Source organism: Dreissena polymorpha, chromosome 4 (genome assembly GCF_020536995.1).
Source record: "Dreissena polymorpha isolate Duluth1 chromosome 4, UMN_Dpol_1.0, whole genome shotgun sequence".
In the NCBI taxonomy this organism is placed as follows: Eukaryota; Metazoa; Mollusca; class Bivalvia; order Myida; family Dreissenidae; genus Dreissena; species Dreissena polymorpha.
In genome coordinates, this window is record NC_068358.1 from 136,108,473 (window position 1) to 136,116,919 (window position 8,447).

Sequence of the window (8,447 nt, forward strand, 5' to 3'; positions counted from 1 at the left end):
TCGTTGAATAACATACGGGTTCAATTATTTCATGAGCACATCGCGGAATCTCCATGCGCGATTTGATGCCTTGCTTTAAATTTAGGGGGTCGTATAGACAACGCTTAAAATCGCCAGACTGACACGAGAAATTTTAAGTACGTGTTGATAATGAAATTATCTGTAATGATAACCAACATTAACAAAATGAATCACCGTTGTTTTAAAGCTAATTTGGACGAGGTGGCTGTTTCAAGCACAGCACCAGTAAACAAACTATGTAATCATAGACTTGGCGATAGTTTCTTAATGACAACACTCCTACAGAAAAATACACATGTGCAAGTACGGTCGATAAAAAGAACGGTTTTAATTATGGACCTAGACATCGCATAGAAGTTACATAACCATAACAAAATACGTTAACCATATTATCGTGCACCGTCATAATTTCATTGCTATCAGAAATGTATTGTGGTTATGAAGTTGTGACAGTGAAATTCGACGATGACAGCGATACATAAACGATGAAAATGCGGTGGGTAGCTTTTCTGTTAATAGATTGTAATATCAGTCGCTTAAAACCATGACAACGACGTTTCGAAGGAAATAACAATGAATTACTTATGGTTATATTCTTGACACTCGTATATCTAATACAAAACCACTAACCGCTCTTTTGCCATTACATTTATACTTCACAGTGATCATTTCCCAGTACGGGTTTACAATAACGACGAAAACATTTAAATGAATTCCATATTCAGAAAGTATTTCGAAAGGTGCAATTATATGAATTATTTTAATGGCCTTTTAAAAATTATTTCATGTTCGCCAATCGGTTTGCATCGGTCTATAATCAAATGATTGTCGTCTAATGCGTTGGATTCCTACACTTCAAATCTCCAACACGTTGTATATCTGCTTATACACCATGATAAGACACAATTGTATGAACCCCTTTCTTGAATGTCAACCAAAATATCACTCAGACATTTGACATAGTATCGTTGTTATGTCATGAAATCTTGACAATTTTGGATTAATTTATCATACTGCGAAACTTCTCTGTCTTTTGTTATTATATAAGAGAACAGAACAAACACTTTTTAATTACAACTACGAATACAAGGTATACAAAAAAGGCAATACAACAAATAATTGTGTTAATATACACAATATTGTCCGATTCAATTGGAATATAAGTAACGTTCTTAACAAGGAAATACTTTTAAAAATGTACCAAAATAGGTTGGATAGGGACAGGAATGTCAATCATTTATTTAATATGTTTGCATTTTTAATAATATTTCTGTCATATCACGGCGGTCAATTAACCTATTCTCACGTTCTCTGAACAAAAATAGCAGAAGTCAGTAGATCACTAGTACAAATAGCACACAACTGTACCATTATCGGACAATTGCTTGACATAGATCACCAAAAGCGGAAGTACGACCGTATAGATTATGAAATGGTCAATGACATTACAATATATTTGTTACCTAGCTGAGATTTGAATCCGGATTTGACAGTCCAGCGGTCTACGGAGCTTTTCAGAACCGGTATAGTTTCAAATAACACCGAACCTTGCGTATAAAGATAAAAAGAAGACAAAATTGCTTCACGAGACTAGTACCATGCGCTTACTTGGAACCTTGGTTTACCACCAGCATAGTAAATCATGAGAAATAGTTTTATAAAGAAGATCACGGGCTCTAGATGAGATATACGCTCCGCGAGAAGATTTGTCGCGCAAAACTTCACATAATTCTCCAAAATATCACCTATCCATAGTATATGCTTTTACAAATGTGTCAACAGAAAGTAAAACACTTAACGCAAAAAACACATTAAGTCGTATTTTACAATTTGGAATCAAGAAAGTGTCACACCGCTAGCTTTTACCTTCAGGTATTACCTGTAACTTACAGCCATTATCAATTATCCCATTCGGAAAAAAAATTGATCGTAACAGCGGCCCTTAATGAACCAGGTCCCATCACACATACACGCATTTTATATTTATTTATAAACACAGTTTTTGCACAATGCACATCCATGACACATATTATCGTCGTTGGAAATTCAGAACCTAAATGAAATTTTGGACACAGTATTGAATTTCGCCGATTTCGCAGTCAAAGAACGGATTAACTTATTAATAATGTCATTGACCGGTTAATATTGAACACAGGACCACATTAATACATGGTTATTGCATTTATACGCATTCGCTTACACTATATGAAAAATACTTAATAAGTAATACGAGCAACAATTAATACTTCATCAATAAAACGAAAACAATGATTTAAAGGTATAAAAAAAGGATCACCTCCATTACACTCGCTAATTCCATCCAGATTTACATATAATCCGTACTGTATAGACCGTTCCATAATCGATAAATTGACCGCCGCCATATTGTCAGTCACGTGACTGTCCGCCATTACACTGCTGCTAACTGGTGCGAGTCTGCGATTCCAAAAGCCAAAGACGAAGAGAATACCCGCTTTACCGTTGTCGGATAAATAAATTACTTAATGAATTAATGTGAGGCGATTATCACATTTTTGTTGTTTAAATGATTGTTTGAAGTTGAGATTGATTGTTACAAATAAAATGTTTAAAATGCTTTCGTGTATTTGCTTTTTTTATATCTGTAATCAAGTGGTAATCATCGGCGAAAATTTGCCGGTTCAGTCGCTTATACTATGTCTTTGATTAGACATGTTACTTTTAACGTTTCACAAACAATTCACGCATGTATTGTTGTGTTGATGTTAATAGCCGCAACATCAAGCAATTTATATTTTAATTAATACTTATTAAAGATTCTCGCGCAATTAATTACCGCTAATTGTTTGTAATTGGTCTCATTTGGTAAAAATCTACATTCCAAAATCATAACATATTATATTAAGTACGGTATGATATTTTTGATACGCCTTCCATTATTTTTCTTGTTCTAACTGATATCAAAGATAAAAAATTGTGGTTTGGATTTATATTTAATTTTTTTTTAGTAGGAATTTTGTCACGTTAAAAAACGAGCTTTTTATCATGAGAGAGTGATATTGATCTTGACGATATTTTATGTGATTATTCGGAAGATGAAGAGAATGTGATCTATGTGATATATCTATATTTGCATCTGTGAATCATTTAACAGCTATAAAGCTAAAAAATACTAAAAAATGTATTTTATAGGTCTTTGAAGTAACGCAAAACATATGGATAACGACACCAAATGTTTAGTCAATTAATCCACACAAAAAACTCCGAAAAAACACCTAAATAATATTTCAAAAATATATTATTAAGCGCCAAACGAATTTATTAATACATTTATTTGCAACTTTAAAAACGCGGCATAAGCATCAAATTAAAGATTATCTGAAGACTGAAAGGCCAACAATTTGACACAACAAAGAGCTCTATGCATAAGCCCTAATATTTTTTGCAGAAAAGCTTCAATAAATAATAGTAATTCATCTAATTATAAAAATATAATTATGAATGGCATTAGTACGTTAGTGTGATAAACACGTGAGTAATAGAAAGTGTAAGGGTTGCATTGAAAATAAACGTACTACAAAGCCCTATTAAAAGAGAAGTGCATGACAGTATTTACATGTAATTTTAATTTGATGGGTTTTGTATAGAGAATGACGCTATTGAGGAATATTTACATACAACTGAAAAACACAACTTTACATGATGCAATTTGAACTGTGTATTCATGTATATTTAAAACTTGTTACTAGTGAGTATGAGTGGCAAATATCTAACATTTTAACACACATATATCTATATTAATATTTTTTTAAACATTATTTACCCCCGTTCGTGTCAAATGTAATTTCTTGTTTTTATGATGTCGTTCGTGCATTGCCGTAACATTAAATCTTCATACGAAATGACGTAGTTTTAATTAACCGATACCCGCTAAATACGTTAAATGTTATGTTTTAAGGTAAATTTTATAATTATCAAATACTTTTTTTCATAAATTAAACCAGGGATTAAACGGGCTAGTATCTTTACGGTGTACAATTTCTGATATTCTATATTGGACATAACTTTTAATTTGTACAATATGTAACATATCTAATGAACGCAACTGTTAAGTATGTCGGGGGTAAAATATTAAACCAAATGACTGCTTAATACTACCAGAAAGAGAAGACATGGTGGCATCATCAATTGTGTTTAATGACCAGACTGTCATCTGCCACGCAGTGTGGTTTATGACACCCCGGGATGACGCCATGTTGTTAGTTAAGTCTGGATAATATCTGATCAAAACGAGATAATCGGATTATGCAGAACAAACGGGCAATTCAACACTGGAATGCAAAGGATTACGCGATTTTAAGATTGATGCATATAATCAAATGATAAATATTGCATTTAGTTTAATTAAATGGTTTTTTTTAAATGTGTCAACGTGTTTACTTTCCTAGACAAATACCTAAAAAATGCACGTTTTTCAAACATTTTTCTGTTATAACACTAGCTTAACATCTCCTCTAGCAGAAAAACCTTATTTCATACAATTTGCATGACAAACAAAAAAGTTTTACAAAAAGAAAGAAATTCACCCGTTGAATAATCGGTGCTCTCTTATATATGTTACCGGTTGTTTGGCAGTAGTGTAATGGCGGACACGGAGAGTATTCAGGGGAGATAGGTTACAATATAGTAAAAGATTTTCTACACAAATTCAATGTAAATGCAATAACTTTAACGAAAAATAAAGTCAAACTTTTGCGCATAGAGACCCTCATAACCATACCTTTTCTCGAAGAGCATTCCAAGCCGAATTGATTTAAGCAATAAAAAAGATAGGTCACGCGACATGTAAGAAAGAACTCGCCACGAATCAAAAGTCACTGTTTTACGGCCATCTATTTACCGGCTTCTATCCAGTTCATGAGGGTTTCCCGCCATCTGGCAAAGTCTTATGTAGTCTCCAATCTTCAGATAAAAGAGTGAATTTCTAGTAAACAACAATGTTTTCCCTGCCACATGCACACAGAAATATACTAAAATAAAGTCATGGCAAGTGACCCTACAGAGAACCGTGTCTTCAAATAAATGATGTTCATGTTTTTAGAGAGTATAGCATTGCACTCCAAAAAGATTTAGTATATTGTAACCTTATATATGTTAGGTCACAACATACCAAAAGATTTCCTGCACAAATTCAATGTAAAAGCAATAACTTTAACAAAAAATAAAGTCAAACTTTTGCGCGTAGACACCCCCATAACCATACCTTTTCTTAAAGAGCATTCCAAGCCGCAATGATTTAAACAATAAAAAACATAGGTCATCCAATATGTAAGAAAGAACTCAATGCGAATCAGCGGTCACTGTTTTATGGCCATCTTTTTACCGGCATCTCTCCAGTTGATGATGGTTTCCCGCCAACTGTCAAAGTCTTATGTAGTCTCCAACCTAAAAGCAAAACAGGGAATTTGTAGTATACAACAATGTTTTCCCTACCACATGAACACAGAAATATTCAAAAATAAAGTCATGGCAAGTGCCCGTACAGAGAATTGTGTCTTCAAATAAATGAAGATTTTGTTTTTAGAGGGTATAGCATTGAACACCAAAAGTATTTAGTGTATTGTAACCTATAAGAGAAATTTATTTTTACTGAAATGTGTTTTTCTTTCATATTATTATCATCCCATCCATATTGCACCAATATATTAAGTTTGGCTGGATTAGCTGTCCATTTGGCCATTCTGTATCATATTTTCACACGCGGGTGTTTTCAGTCCGAAGAAGGCGATATTAGGCCTGTTAAAGCTTAACTGCCCCTTTAAGATTTAAAGCTGTTGTGTTCAATATCTGCAATAAAATACCAAAACAAACCAAAAAGAAATGCAAGTGGGGCTAATGTGTGGTGGGGAAAGAATGAATTTGTTAGATATTTTCACTCTAAGCAATTTTGATAATGTCTTTTTTGTGTGTGTTTTTTTTAATCATCCCAAAAATGCCAATTTCAAAGCAAAAACAATCCAATTTCATCCAAGACAATAAACTAATTAGTCAAAATGAGAGATCAAAGATACTTTGAAGTGCAGAAATCAATAAGCTTCCAATAACTTGTTATTTCACACCAATAAAAGTGTAAAATCTTGAAAGCGCCTTGTCGATCGGTGCCCATTTATTTACCAGCCGCCAATGAAATATTCTAGCATGTAATGTCATGGGTGCCTTTTAACTGCAGCAGATGGTCAAAATGCATTGCCAGCTCTCATTTAGAGGTTCAAGACAATACAAATTTTCATATTTTGGACACAAAATAAGTACTTTAGGCTATTTTTATGGTGGCAATCTGGTCCAAATGGGATTTTGTAACCAAGCGAAAGAATACAATGCTCATTTGTTGGGGGGGGGGGGGTTTAAGCTGGAAGGAAAAAGTTAAATTGAACAAAAAACACATATGTAGGCAAGCATTATAAGCTTAGCAATGATGTCCCATGTAGTAACAGGGGTAGAAAGGCAGTTCAGATCAAGGCAGTGTCCTGAAAGGGGTTTCTAGTACTTCTTTTGGGGACACAGCTTCCTGCAGAATTCTCAACACAACAAATATCAATGATTAATGTCACCTTTCTATGCAAAGAAAAAAGAATAAGGACAATAATGTCATTAAATCACTGAATGAGAGAAGCATGTACCAAATAAAAAACAAAACAAGTTGCTGAAAGTGCCAAATTTTGTCAAAAAAATCCCTCTAAGGTAAATGATGAAGGGGACACTTGCTATAACAATCCTATGTTTAAGTAAGGCGCGACACCATTTTAAGCCGGAAACATGAATATAAGCATATTGTGAGAAAACAATACCAAAAACAAGCTAATTGTAGGGTAACAAGTAGCAAATCAACTCAGCTGTACTGCATACATGCTCAGGAACAAGGATAACCCTGTTAAGTGCCAACTTCAGCTGCCAACAAAGCACGAGCTTTACATGTCAGGACGCGGAACTATCAATACAAACTGCGAGGAGAATTACATGACGGCAAGGGTGTGAGTGACCACAATCCTGATTATGACAGTCTTTCACACCTAAAGCATCATACATATGCTTATTTGCTTGTGTACATGATAACAAAATGATATTATTACCTGTTTTGCCATCAACAACCCTTATCCAGTGGCCCTTGACTTAGTCGCAGACATTCCTCTTCCTGAAAAAGTCAAAATACCCAATAGAAAAAGATAAAAAAATGAAACAAAAACATGCATTTATGTATTTTAAGTGTACTTTTATGAATAATATGAAGTGATAAAATCTTGCTCAATTCATGATTGTACTAAATATGAAGGCTGGCTCAGTTAAGCATCTGCTGCACTGTCCAAACTGTAAAAATGCCTGCCATTCCATGTCGGTGAAATGGGGCTCTGTTTGAATGTTCATGCTTTTTGCAAAAGTTTTAGTTGCGTTACTCGATCACGGAGTCCCTGGCATTGAATTCTAACTTCATGTAACACATTAACGCGACACGGTCAACCAATATGCGGTTGAATTTAAGTCGGAAAGCAATTTAGCCCTTATTCCAATATATAAGGGTGGGGGGTCAACTTGAAAAACAACTAGTCCAGGTCAAATAATCTGAATTCATGCATTTAATGCACTTATTTTCTTCCCTTTTGCTAAGAAATGACCAAAAATCTGCTTTCCCAGTCATATTTTGCACTTGCAGATGATATTTCATTTTTATCATAAGTTAGTTTAGGTCACAACATACCAAAAGATTTCCTGCACAAATTCAATGTAAAAGCAATAACTTTAACAAAAAATAAAGTCAAACTTTTGCGCGTAGACACCCCCATAACCATACCTTTTCTTAAAGAGCATTCCAAGCCGCAATGATTTAAACAATAAAAAACATAGGTCATCCAATATGTAAGAAAGAACTCAATGCGAATCAGCGGTCACTGTTTTATGGCCATCTTTTTACCGGCATCTCTCCAGTTGATGATGGTTTCCCGCCAACTGTCAAAGTCTTATGTAGTCTCCAACCTAAAAGCAAAACAGGGAATTTGTAGTATACAACAATGTTTTCCCTACCACATGAACACAGAAATATTCAAAAATAAAGTCATGGCAAGTGCCCGTACAGAGAATTGTGTCTTCAAATAAATGAAGATTTTGTTTTTAGAGGGTATAGCATTGAACACCAAAAGTATTTAGTGTATTGTAACCTGTTACCGGTTGTTTGGCAGTAGTGTAATGGCGGACACGGAGAGTATTCAGGGGAGATAATTGGGTAATTACTAAATTATGGAACGGTCTATACCATCATGAACATTATTGGCATACTTGTTAACATATTAAACATCGCTTTAACCGTCTATCATGTGTTAATGTATATAATATAGCGTACTTACCACATCTGCCAATGAAATCGCTCGGATCGCTTCATCATGCGTGTTACTATT

General features: G+C 34.2%; 1 long non-coding RNA gene across 1 annotated transcript; it reads right to left on the reverse strand.

The window, feature by feature from the left end:
* Positions 1 to 5,244: 5,244 nt before the first annotated feature.
* Positions 5,245 to 8,208, reverse strand: LOC127876796 (uncharacterized). The gene is made up of 3 exons (XR_008048083.1): positions 7,967 to 8,208; positions 7,131 to 7,192; positions 5,245 to 5,445 (listed from the first exon to the last, which is right to left on the reverse strand). It is a non-coding gene; the product is annotated as an uncharacterized LOC127876796 (long non-coding RNA).
* Between the last annotated feature and the right edge of the window lie 239 nt (positions 8,209 to 8,447).